General features: G+C 42.6%; 3 non-coding genes across 3 annotated transcripts; all 3 read left to right on the forward strand.

Moving 5' to 3' along the window:
• Positions 1 to 9,664: 9,664 nt before the first annotated feature.
• Positions 9,665 to 9,736, forward strand: trnaa-ugc (transfer RNA alanine (anticodon UGC)). Its single transcript has one exon. It is a non-coding gene; the product is annotated as a tRNA-Ala (tRNA).
• Positions 9,737 to 10,201: 465 nt separating this feature from the next.
• trnat-cgu (transfer RNA threonine (anticodon CGU)) lies at positions 10,202 to 10,273 on the forward strand. Its single transcript has one exon. It is a non-coding gene; the product is annotated as a tRNA-Thr (tRNA).
• Positions 10,274 to 11,945: 1,672 nt separating this feature from the next.
• On the forward strand, positions 11,946 to 12,017 carry trnat-cgu (transfer RNA threonine (anticodon CGU)). Its single transcript has one exon. It is a non-coding gene; the product is annotated as a tRNA-Thr (tRNA).
• Positions 12,018 to 13,508: the final 1,491 nt, after the last annotated feature.

The following is a 13,508-nucleotide window of genomic DNA, read 5'->3' on the forward strand; positions in this document are numbered from 1 at the left end:
TCCCTAACCGCGTGGTGAGTTTCCCCCACTGTCTTAGAGTATAAACTGTTTCTTTAGCTTCAAAGACTCTCTCTCTCCTAGATGGGCGCCGGCCTCTATCTACAAAGAACATTACTCTGCTGATGATAGGATCCAGTGACTGGTTATCATACAGCTCCTTGTGTGTAAGGACAGGTAAAGGGCTCTGACCCATGGACAGCCCTCACTGTGGCACCATCATCCCATCGGCGATGGGCTTGGAGGACCGCAGACACCTCTTCACAGGAAACCAACCCACTGACATCGTCTCCAGCTCTACTCAACTCACTCCCAGGAGCCATAGACGTTCCACAGCCAGCCTCGGGCTGCTCACAGGAGAGACGGAACATGTCTTGTACATCATCCAGTCGAAGACCTCTGGCTTCCTCCAGCAGGACATCATATGGAATTCTTGTCAGTCGGTGCAGAACTTTGGAGCGGACAAATGGCTCTCTGCTCAAAGCATCAGCAACGACATTCTTGGGCCCTGGTATGTACTGGATATCAAAATCAAAAGGTGCCAGCTTTGCAACCCATCTCTGCTCACATGCATCAAGTCTCGGCTTTGTAAGAATATATTTGAGTGGATTGTTGTCGGTCCACACCGTAAACTTATGCCCTCGCAGCCAATGGCTGAACTTATCATGAATGGCCCATTTCATGGCTAGAAATTCCAGCCGGTGAGCAGGATACTTGGATTGTGCATGATTAAGAGATTTACTAGCAAAAGCTATTGGCCTGGCTATGGCCTTCCCATCTTGCACTTGGGATAGTACAGCTCCCAAACCACTAGTAGATGCATCAACAGAAAGCAAAAATGGCTGAGAAAAATCTGGATGAGCCAGCAGTGCCTGGTCAACTAGTGCTGCTTTCAAAGCTTCAAAAGCGAGTTGACACTCGGAAGTCCAGTCTGCAGCAGTGAGCCTGCGAGAGGGACCAGGCCTCTTTCTGCCCTTGCCTCTCCTAGGCTTCTTCTGACCTGTAGTCAGCTGAAACAATGGCCTAGCAACCATGGAACAATTCTCAATGTAGTGTTGATAGTATACTACCATACCAAGGAAAGAACGAATTTTGCTAGGAGACGGAGTGACACCATCAGCTTCCATCATCTCACTCTCAGTCACATTCAAAATGGTTTGAACCTTAGCAGGATCAGTGGCTACGCCCTCCTGAGAAATGATGTGGCCCAAAAACTTAACAGACCTCCTCAAAAACTTGCACTTAGACGGAGACAGTTTAAGATTGTGCTCCTGCAACCGCTGGAAAACCATCTCAAGTCTCTGCAGACTCTCTTCCTCCGTCTTAGCAAAAACCATCAGATCATCCAAATAGCAAAGGAGACTTAGAAAGTTTTGGTCCCCAAAGATGGTCAGCATCATTCTCATAAACGTAGCCGGGCTGTTGCAAAGGCCCTGAGGCAAATGATTGTACTCGTGCAGACCTAAAGGAGAGGAAAAGGCAGTGTATTTCTTATCCTCTTCGTGCAGTGGCACATTGTAGTACCCAGATGTCAAGTCCATTGTGCTGAAGAAGGCATTACCTCCCAGCGCCGCCAGTACATCAGCCTGATGAGGCAGGGGATGAGCATCCTTCACTGTGCGGGCGTTTAACCACCTAAAGTCAGTACATAGACGCAAGTCCCCATTCTTTTTCCATACCAGCACCAATGGTGAGGCATACTCGCTGCTGGATTTTCTGACGATTTCCTTTTCCTCCATATCATCCAGTGTTTCCCTGAGTTTTTGGTAATCAGCTGGAGAAAGCCTACGATAAGGTAATCGAAATGGGCGGTCATCAGTCAGCCGTATGCGATGGCAGAACTCTTTTGCCTCTCCACAATCCAGGCTATGTCTAGAGAACACCGTGTCATACTTCTCAATTAAACCGACAAGTTTGTCTTTCCAGAACTGTGAGACTGGACACTCCTCAACAGACAGGCCTTGAAGTCCAAGATTGCTCAGTGTACTGTTGCCATTAACTACAGTGCCACCAACTGAACTCTTGGCTGTAAGACTGCCATGTGAGCTGTCACATTGTACTTTTGCCACGTTCTGGTAAGCAGCTTGCTGCTTGACATCATCAAAATCCTCCAATGCAATACAAGGGTACACATCTGCCACTTTAGCATTTCGTCTCAGGGTAACTGGCGAAGTTGTTGGATTCACAATCTTCACAGGGAGCCATCCATCCCCCCACAGAGGCGTAACTACTCTCCCTACTAGTATGTGTCGATTCACACAACGAGACGTGCTGGGCTCGACAACAACAGTACTGCCCACAGAGAGTTTTGTCTTTGGGGGTAAGCGGCCCCACACCAGATGCTCACTCATGGGTTGGAGCGTTACTGCCCTCTTCAACTTAATGGTGCCCACTTTATCTGGGATGGAGTCTCCTCTCCATCTCTCCAGATTTGATAGGAGACGCAGGAACTGGCTGTCCTCACACTGGCCAGAGGGACCTGGCGTACCCAACACCCGCCAGTAGCTGTCATTTGATTTGAACTGTCTAATCAGAGACTTCAACACGTTAGTGCCAACAATGAGTTCATCAACCTGCCCATCTACAATCAGCACTGGGACTACATAACTGAAGCCATAAAGCTGTAGTTTCAAGTCACACATGCCCACTGGGCTAGTTTGCGTCCCACCACAACCCACCAGTATGATGTCTGAAGGAGCTAGAAAGTTCCCCTCTACCACTCCTGCCTCCCTCAACCGTGGTACAATATCTGCGCGCAGAGTAGTAGCCATGGACCCACTATCTAACATCCCCTTCAGCTCAACTTTATCCTGTACCAGCACGGTGGTGTAAAACAAACTGTCATTCTGAGAAATTCTCATTGTGTTCTGAAAAATTACTGTGTTGTTCTTGGGTACTGACTCACAAAAATAAGAATAAAAAGATTGGATATCATCATCAGTGGAGGAAAAATTAGACTGCCTCACATTGCCCTCCTCAGAATGGAGACTTTCTAGTTTTCCTGAGACCTGCCAGTCTGCCCACATACAGGGCTCTTTCGCTTCCCAGTCTCACTACAGTCAAAGCTCATGTGGCCAGGAGAGAAGCACTTGAAACACAGCTGGTGCATCTGACAGTGAGCTTTGGTCCAGTGATTAGTGCTTCCACAGACAGCGCACTCACGCTTACGTTTGGGGAGCTGTTTACGGGGCCCTCTGTTCACAGACTGAGTATTGCTGACAAGAGCCTTCTCTAGCATACTCAAAACCTTCTCTAATGTCCCACCCTCAGATACAGATTGGGCCTGTTCTGGTTCACGGCCACATCGAGAAAAAGATGACACATTAGGTCTGCTCTCAGGATCCACTTCCTCCTGGGGGGAGTCGAAGACAGCAGCCACCTGCTGTGAAAGGTGTGTTCCACATGCTTTACGCTCCCTTAACAGTTCATCCAAACTATCCTGTACCTCACTGGCTGTCCAGTCACAAAGGGGTTTGCATTTGAACACTTGGGCCAACTCTTTATCAGGACAGTTGCGTACAAACATGACTGCCAACTCTGAGCACTGATTGGGCAAGGTTCTACCCTCACTTACAAGGTACTGTTCAGCTGCCTCTGCAGCTTTGTTAAGCCTAATCCAGAAATCTAGTGGACCCTCATTAGCATATGGTCTCATTGAATAGAAGTCAGCTAATGGCATACCTGAGTAGACAGTATCCCCAAAGTGTTGCTTGAGAACACTGAACACTGCCTTAACATCTGTGACAACAGGGTTGTTACGCATCCAGACTTTGGTCACATCCCGTGCCCTCCCCATGAGCCTAGACATCACCTCCCCAACATTCTCAGACCCAGAGTAACCCCTCTTCTCTATATAGACTCCCATTAGCTCCTCCCACTCCAGGACAGAGTACTTATCTGAGCCATCACCCCTGAAGAAAGGTGGAGCACTAACCTCTGACTTCCCAACCAGATTCAGCTTGGACGCATCAATAAAAGTTGACCCACATTGTTCAGGCAGGGGAAACTGCTGGGATTGGTCAGGGGAATGGGCAGGAGAAAGACTTGAAACCCCAGGCTGTAGTAAACTCGCTCTGATAGATTCTCCTATCTCTGAACCAATCTGCTTAATAAGGTCACTAAGCTGACTCGGTGTCCCATTATTACTGAGGACTGGGGACAATGGTACATCAAGAGACAGAGGTGGGAGACCCTGGTCAGGTGGAGTAAACAGCCTACCCCTCCCAGTGCTTGTAAACTCAGGACTAGCAGCCACTCTACTCCCAGGAGCTGACTGTACCAATGGTGTAAATGCATGGACACCCCTCCCTCTACCCACACTAACCACACCAAAATCCCCAGCATAACTCATCTTATGGACTTGAGAGTCTTCCATGGCTCAATAGAGAACTAAACTACAATGTAATTTACTGCATACAAATACAAAAAAAATGCAATAAACAAATTCCCTCAAAACATGCAAATAAACGCCAATACAATTATCTAGTGAATATGCTACATTCACCTTCACTATTTACAGTATACATTCACTTATAGCAAACCATCAACAAGTGCGCATGCGCGGGTCGCGCATCTCCTCCACATGCACAGCTCCGGTGGTCAGCTTGAGCTAACCAGTCGGCAGGTCGCGGCACCAGTTTGTAGCGTGGTTCGTTCTGCGTTGTGTAATTCTTAATGAAGACGCTTCCACAACTGATGGTCTGCTCGTTGAAATCTTTTTATTTGCCCTGCACACGAAGAGACAACACACACGTTACCCTTGGTGCAGTCACAGCTCTCCGGCACCTTGCTAGCCGAGGGTCAGGCAAAAGAGCGCCAAAAGGAATTAACAGGTGCTGCGTGCACACACTCGCTGCACAACAGCATATACAAGTAAAACTATACAGAACATAATTCTGACAAAATAAAAGACATACCTGCACACGAAGAGACAACACACACGTTACCCTTGGTGCAGTCACAGCTCTCCGGCACCTGCGCGAGCACATGGACACTCACTCAACCACTGTCACAAGTACTTAGAAGTTACAACAGATACCCCAGTCAGTGAGCTCTGTGAAACTTGTTAACATAAATTCCTACACTGTCCACACTATAACAAACGTATGGTTGCAAAACAGTACATTGTATAACCTTATGACGGTTTTATATTAAACAGTTTCGGAGCCAAGGACAACATACCTTGCTAGCCGAGGGTCAGGCAAAAGAGAACGATAAAGTGGTATGGGGATACAGATAACCCGCGATGGGCCAAACCAAAATATACATAACTTTTACAATCACTTGTATGTACAATATTGGTATGAAAAAGTGTTTGTACACCAAATAAAACACATTAGCTATGCAGCTGTAATTAAATAAAAAAATACACTGAATTATTATTATTATTATCAGATTATTAACATCCCCTCTTGACCTGGCCTATTTGAATTGGTCCTTGTGTGCAATTTGGTGCGTCATCTAGGGGAACAACATCACACTGCTACACATGCGGTCCAAAGTTAATCCCCAACTTCTCTGCTGAGTCTATTTAGTTGTTAAATTAGCTTTTGCACAACTCCCACTTTCCAGAATGTTGACATTCTAAGAAGGAAATAGATGTGCTAAGTCATCTGTTTTTGTAAACTGAAGCACATGGGTTCAATCCTTGTTCGACGTTTACGGAAGATAGCTGATATTATGGAAATGTACTTTCATTAGAACAGTGTAAAGAAAGAGTTAATTGTATTAATATGGCCACTGCGACCTGTATGCTCTAGTCGGCTGGCCCTCGTTACATATTCGTCACGCCAGACCCACTGGCTCCAGGTCATCTATAAGTCTATGCTAGGTCAAGCTCCGCCTTATCTCAGCTTACTGGTCACGATAACAACACCCACCCGTAGCACGCGCTCCAGCAGGTATATCTCACTGGTCATCCTCAAAACCAACACCTCCTTTAGCCGCCTTTCCTTCCAGTTCTCTGCTGCCAATGACTGGAACGAATTGCAAAAATCGCTGAAGCTGGATGGAGACTTATATTTCCCTCACTAACTTTAAACATCAGCTATGTGAGCAGCTAACCAATCACTGCAGCTGTACATAGCCCATCTGTAAATAGCCCACCCAATCTACCTACCTCATCCCCATTTTATTTATTTTTTACTTTCTGCTCTTTTGCACACCAGTATTTCTACTTGCACATCATCATCTGCTTATCTATCACACCAGTGTTAATTTGCTAAATTGTAATTCATTCGCTACTATGGCCTATTTATTGCCTTACCTCCTCACGACATTTGCAAACACTATGTATAGACATTCTTTTTTTTCTACTATTATGTAATTGACTGTACGTTTGTTTATTCTAAATGTGTAACTCTGTGTTGTTGTTTGTGTGCACTGCTTTGCTTTATCTTAGCCAGGTCGCAGTTGTAAATGAGAACTTGTTCTCCACAAGCTTTCCTGGTAAAATAAAGGTGAAATAATACAAAAAAAGAAACATTTTCATATTTTCCAGAAAGGGGATGTAGCTCAGTGGTAGAGCGCATGCTTTGCATGTATGAGGTCCTGGGTTCAATCCCCAGATTCTCCAATTTACATTTTTGCATTGACCCAAAACCTACTTTCCAGAATGTTGAAATTCTTAGCAGGAAACAGAGATGTGCTAAATCATTTGGTCTTGTAATCTGAAGAACATGCTTTCAATCCCTGTTCGCACATTTATGGAACAGAAGTGGCATGGTTGCCAACTTTTATGGCATAATTTTCAAAAACTGAAGTTCATGTGTTCGATCCCTGTCCGTAACTGTTTTAAGAATTGCTGCTATCATTTCATTGTAGTTTCAATGGAGTGGTGTATATAAAAAGTATATTGAATTAATATTCCATTTTCTCAGTAAATGAAATGGGATGGAAGCTCAGAGGGGGAGTGCATGCTGTATATGTTTGAGGTCCTCTGTTCAATCCCAAGATTCTCCACTGAGTTTATTTGTTTGCCAAAAAACACATTTACATATCTACTACTTTCCAGAATGTTGATATACATTGTTGTTTAGATAGGCATGGTGGCCAAGTGGTAAGGCGTTGGTCTCGTAAACCAAAGATCATGAGTTCAAATCCAATCCGTTCCTTTTTAAAGACATCTGATACCATTGAAATGTACTCTCATTGGAGCGCTGTACAAAAAGCAAGTTTTTCAATATGGCATCACAACTACTAGAGAAAGGGGATGTGTCTTTACGGTAGAGCCAATACTTAACATGTATGCGGTCCAAAGTTAATCCCCAACTTCTCTGCTGAGTCTATTTAGTTGTTAAATTAGCTTTTGCACAACTCCCACTTTCCAGAATGTTGACATTCGAAGAAGGAAATAGATGTGCTAAGTCATCTGTTTTTGTAAACTGAAGCACATGGGTTCCATCCTTGCTCGACGTTTACGGAAGATAGCTGATATTATGGAAATGTACTGTCGTGTCTTTGACTATGCCTAATTAATTCCTATGACATGCTATTCTATAAAATAATTTCTCCGTAATTAATATTACCTGATTGAACTAATCATGTAAATATTAATTAACTATAGAGGGACGTCACAAAATAATATTTATAGAGCTGTTATCTTCCGAATAAACTCTTAAAGATTTAGTAATATTTTACATCCATAGCAGTCACCTTAATCGTCATTTTATTCAGTCTCATCTGAAAGTGGTAAATCCTTGTTATCTGCAAGAATCCTGGCTAACAAGTTGAATCAGAAATACAAAATTGGGTTTAATTATGTATTTACTAAATACCTAACTAATCACACAGAATCACACATACACAATGAAATCATAACTTGATCACAAATGACGTCATACAGAAAAGCGTCCCTAGCGGGCGGAATAGATATGACAGCTTGTTACACAAAGAAAAGGGGCGGGTTGGTGAAAGGGCGGGAGACTGGGACAGGGCCGAAGCTGTGCTATCGTAAATACAGTATCTTATGCATTCTAAATTACCGCCCATTTGAAAAGGAAAATGCAATACATATTTACTCTGAGCTGCGCTTCAGTAGGTTGGTGGTAGATGGAAGACCGTATCGCCAACCCGAGTCCTCTGTCCTTTGAAGAATGTCTCTGGTGATCACTGGATACGTTGGAGTAACGTCGTGTGTAGTAGACGGGATACTCTGACTGTCCTTCCTAACCTGCGTTTGTAGCAGCTGTTGCTAACTCAGCGGCTAGGAGGTATCCCTTCTGTAGTGAATACGAGTTCAAAGTTCATACCATTTGCAACCAAAGTCCATGCTGATGTTGGCTTAGTTCTGTAGTTATTATCTGAACCATTCTGACATCGGATCGTCATCCTAGTGTCCCGGAACAGAAAGTTATATTTTTGTCAATGGCTTTTATAGTGGAGGAAGAGGGGTGTGTCTGAAAAGTTTAAAACCCGTGTCTCTTCACAGGGGCGGGCCCCTAGTTGAGCAGAAGCCCAAATTTATGAAAATCCAAATCTCTCATTTGGAAGCTAAAATTACATTTAATCTCTTCACAAATAATTTCATATTCAAACATTTGAATTAAACAAGAATTCCATGTGAATCCGATACCTCTGACGTTTAGACTTTCCACAGTAGAGTTTGTCATTCTATCATTGATGAGAATGTGTCAGAGGGCAACCGAACTGACATAATATACCTTAAGTACCACCGCATATGTTCAGTTGGTCGGATTACCAGAATATAGTTAATTCCCCCCCACTTTCTGATGTCCCCAGAATCTCTATGTTAACCAAGGGGTTTTCTTATGTCACATCAGTAGGGAAGAGAAAAAGGGGGAAAGAGGTATTTATGACTGTCATAAACCTAGCCCCACTGCCAACGTCATGACAATACTTTCATTAGAACAGTGTAAAGAAAGAGTTAATTGTATTGATATGGCCACTGTGACATGTATGCTCTAGTCAGCTGGCCCTCCATACATATTCGTCACGCCAGACCCACTGGCTCCAGGTCATCTATAAGTCTATGCTAGGTCAAGCTCCGCCTTATCTCAGCTTACTGGTCACGATAACAACACCCACCCGTAGCACTCGCTCCAGCAGGTCTATCTCACTGGTCATCCCCAAAACCAACACCTCCTTTGGCCGCCTTTCCTTCCAGTTCTCTGCTGCCAATGACTGGAACAAATTGCAAAAATCGCTGAAGCTGGATGGAGACTTATATTTCCCTCACTAACTTTAAACATCAGCTATCTGAGCAGCTAACCGATAACTGCAGCTGTACATAGCCCATCTGTAAATAGCCCACCCAATCTACCTACCTCATCCCCATTTTGTTTTTATTTACTTTCTGCTCTTTTGCACACCAGTATTTCTACTTGCACATCATCATCTGCTCATCTATCACACCAGTGTTAATTTGCTAAATTGTAATTCATTCGCTACTATGGCCTATTTATTGCCTTACCTCCTCACGACATTTGCAAACACTATCTATAGACATTCTTTTTTTTCTACTATTATGTAATTGACTGTACGTTTGTTTATTCTAAATGTGTAACTCTGTGTTGTTGTTTGTGTTGCACTGCTTTGCTTTATCTTAGCCATGTAGTAGTTGTAAATGAGAACTTGTTCTCCACAAGCTTTCCGGGTAAATAAAGGTAAAATAATACAAAAAAAGAAACATTTTAATATTTCTCAGAAAGGGGATGTAGCTCAGTGGTAGAGCGCATGCTTTGCATGTATGAGGTCCTGGGTTCAATCCCCAGCTTCTCTAATGTACATTTTTGCATTGACCCAAAACCTACTTTCCAGAATGTTGAAATTCTTAGCAGGGAACAGAGATGTGCTAAATCATTTGGTCTTGTAATCTGAAGAACATCCTTTCAATCCCTGTTCCCACATTTATAGAACAGAAGTGGCATGGTTGCCAACTTTTATGACATAATTTTCAAAAACTGAAGTTCATGTGTTCGATCCCTGTCCGTAACTGTTTTAAGAATTGCTGCTATCATTTCATTGTAGTTTCAATGGAGTGGTGTATATAAAAAGTATATTGAATTAATATTCCATTTTCTCAGTAAATGAAATGGGATGGAAGCTCAGAGGGGGAGTGCATGCTGTATATGTTTGAGGTCCTCTGTTCAATCCCAAGATTCTCCACTGAGTTTATTTGTTTGCCAAATTCACAGTTACACAACTACTACTTTCCAGAATGTTGATATACATTGTTGTATAGGTAGGCATGGTGGCCAAGTGGCAAGGCGTCGGTCTCGTAAACCGAAGATCATGGGTTCAAATCCCATCCGTGCCTTCATGAAAGACATCTGATACCATTGAAATGTACTCTCATTGGAGCACTGTAGAAAAAGCAAGTTTTTCAATGTGGCATCACAACTACTAGAGAAAGGGGATGTGTCTCTACGTTAGAGCCAATACTTAACATGTATGCGGTCCAAAGTTAATCCCTGACTTGTCTATGTAGTTGTTAAATTAGATTTTGCACAACTCCCACTTTCCAGAATGTTGACATTCTAAGAAGGAAATAGATGTGCTAAGTCATCTGTTTTTGTAAACTGAAGCACATGGGTTTAATCCTTGTTCGACGTTTACGGAAGATAGCTGATATTATGGAAATGTACTTTCATTAGAACAGTGTAAAGAAAGAGTTAATTGTATTGATATGGCCACTGCGACCTGTATGCTCTAGTCGGCTGGCCCTCGTTACATATTCTTCACGCCAGACCCACTGGCTCCAGGTCATCTATAAGTTTATGCTAGGTCAAGCTCCGCCTTATCTCAGCTTACTGGTCACGATAACAACACCCACCCGTAGCACGCGCTCCAGCAGGTATATCTCACTGGTCATCCCCAAAACCAACGCCTCCTTTGGCCGCCTTTCCTTCCAGTTCTCTGCTGCCAATGACTGGAACTAATTGCAAAAATCGCTGAAGCTGGATGGAGACTTATATTTCCCTCACTAACTTTAAACATCAGCTGTCTGAGCAGCTAACCGATCACTGCAGCTGTACATAGCCCATCTGTAAATAGCCCACCCAATCTACCTACCTCATCCCCATTTTGTTTTTATTTACTTTCTGCTCTTTTGCACACCAGTATTTCTACTTGCTCATCATCATCTGCTCATCTATCACACCAGTGTTAATTTGCTAAATTTTAATTCATTCGCTACTATGGTCCATTTATTGCCTTACCTACTCACGACATTTGCAAACACTATTTATAGACATAGTTTTTTTTCTACTATTATGTAATTGACTGTACGTTTGTTTATTCTAAATGTGTAACTCAGTGTTGTTGTTTGTGTTGCACTGCTTTGCTTTATCTTAGCCAGGTCGCAGTTGTAAATGAGAACTTGTTCTCCACTAGCTGTCCTGGTAAAATAATGGTGAAATAATACAGAAAAAGAAACATTTTCTTTGAAGGTAGGGGATGTAGCTCAGTGGTAGAGCGCATGCTTTGCATGTATGAGGTCCTGGGTTCAATCCCCAGCTGCTCCAATGTAAATTTTTGCATTGACCCAATACCTACTTTCTAGAATGTTGAAATTCTTAGCAGGAAACAGAGATGTGCTAAATCATTTGATCTTGTAATCTGAAGAACATGTGTTCAATCCCTGTTCGCACATTTATAGAACAGAAGTGGCATGGTTGCCAACTTTTATGGCATAATTTTCAAAAACTGAAGTTCATGTGTTCGATCCCTGTCCGTAACTGTTTTAAGAATTGCTGCTATCATTTCATTGTAGTTTCAATGGAGTGGTGTATATAAAAAGTATATTGAATTAATATTCCATTTTCTCAGTAAATGAAATGGGATGGGAGCTCAGAGGGGGATTGCATGCTGTATATGTTTGAGGTCCTCTGTTCAATCCCAAGATTCTCCACTGAGTTTATTTGTGTGCCAAATTCACATTTACAATACTACTACTTTCCAGAATATTGATATACATTGTTGTATAGATAGGCATGGTGGCCAAGTGGTAAGGCGTCTGTCTCGTAAACCGAAGATCATGGGTTCAAATCCCATCCGTGCCTTCTTGAAAGACATCTGATACCATTGAAATGTACTCTCATTTGAGCTCTGTTCAAAAAGCAAGTTTTTCAATATGGCATCACAACTACTAGAGAAAATGGGATGTGTCTCTATGTTAGAGCCAATACTTAACATGTATGCGGTCCAAAGTTAATCCCTGACTTCTCTGCTGAGTCTATTTATTTGTTAAATTAGCTTTTGCACAACTCCCACTTTCCAGAATGTTGACATTCTAAGAAGGAAATAGATGTGCTAAGTCATCTGTTTTTGTAAACTGAAGCACATGGGTTCAATCCTTGTTCGACGTTTACGGAAGATAGCTGTTATTATGGAAATGTACTTTCATTAGAACAGTGTAAAGAAACAGTTAATTGTATTGATATGGCCACTGCGACCTGTATGCTCTAGTCGGCTGGCCCTCGTTACATATTCGTCACGCCAGACCCACTGGCTCCAGGTCATCTATAAGTCTATGCTAGGTCAAGCTCCGCCTTATCTCAGCTTACTGGTCACGATAACAACACCCACCCGTAGCACGCACTCCAGCAGGTATATCTCACTGGTCATCCCCAAAACCAACACCTCCTTTGGCCGCCTTTCCTTCCAGTTCTCTGCTGCCAATGACTGGAACGAATTGCAAAAATCGCTGAAGCTGGATGGAGACTCATATTTCCCTCACTAACTTTAAACATCAGCTATCTGAGCAGCTAACCGATCACTGCAGCTGTACATAGCCCATCTGTAAATAGCCCACCCAATCTACCTACCTCATCCCCATTTGGTTTTTATTTACTTTCTGCTCTTTTGCACACCAGTATTTCTACTTGCACATCATCATCTGCTCATCTATCACACCAGTGTTAATTTGCTAAATTGTAATTCATTCGCTACTATGGCATATTTATTGCCTTACCTCCTCACGACATTTGCAAACACTATGTATAGACATTCTTTTTTTCTACTATTATGTAATTGACTGTACGTTTGTTTATTCTAAATGTGTTACTCTGTGTTGTTGTTTGTGTTGCACTGCTTTGTTTATCTTAGCCAGGTAGTAGTTGTAAATGAGAACTTGTTCACCACAAGCTTTCCTGGTAAATAAAGGTGAAATAATACAAAAAAAGAAACATTTTAGAATTTCCCAGAAAGGGGATGTAGCTCAGTGGTAGTGCGCATGCTTTGCATGTATGAGGTCCTGGGTTCAATCCCCAGCTTCTCCAATTTGCATTGACCCATAACCTACTTTCCAGAATGTTGAAATTCTTAGCAGGAAACAGAGATGTGCTAAATCATTTGGTCTTGTAATTGGAAGAACATGCTTTCAATCCCTGTTCGCACATTTATAGAACAGAAGTGGCATGGTTGCCAACTTTTATGGCATAATTTTCAAAAACTGAAGTTCATGTGTTCGATCCCTGTCCGTACCTGTTTTAAGAATTGCTGCTATCATTTCATTGTAGTTTCAATGGAGTGGTGTATATAAAAAGTATATT

Source organism: Salvelinus fontinalis, chromosome 25, assembly GCF_029448725.1.
Source record: "Salvelinus fontinalis isolate EN_2023a chromosome 25, ASM2944872v1, whole genome shotgun sequence".
Lineage (NCBI taxonomy): Eukaryota > Metazoa > Chordata > Actinopteri > Salmoniformes > Salmonidae > Salvelinus > Salvelinus fontinalis.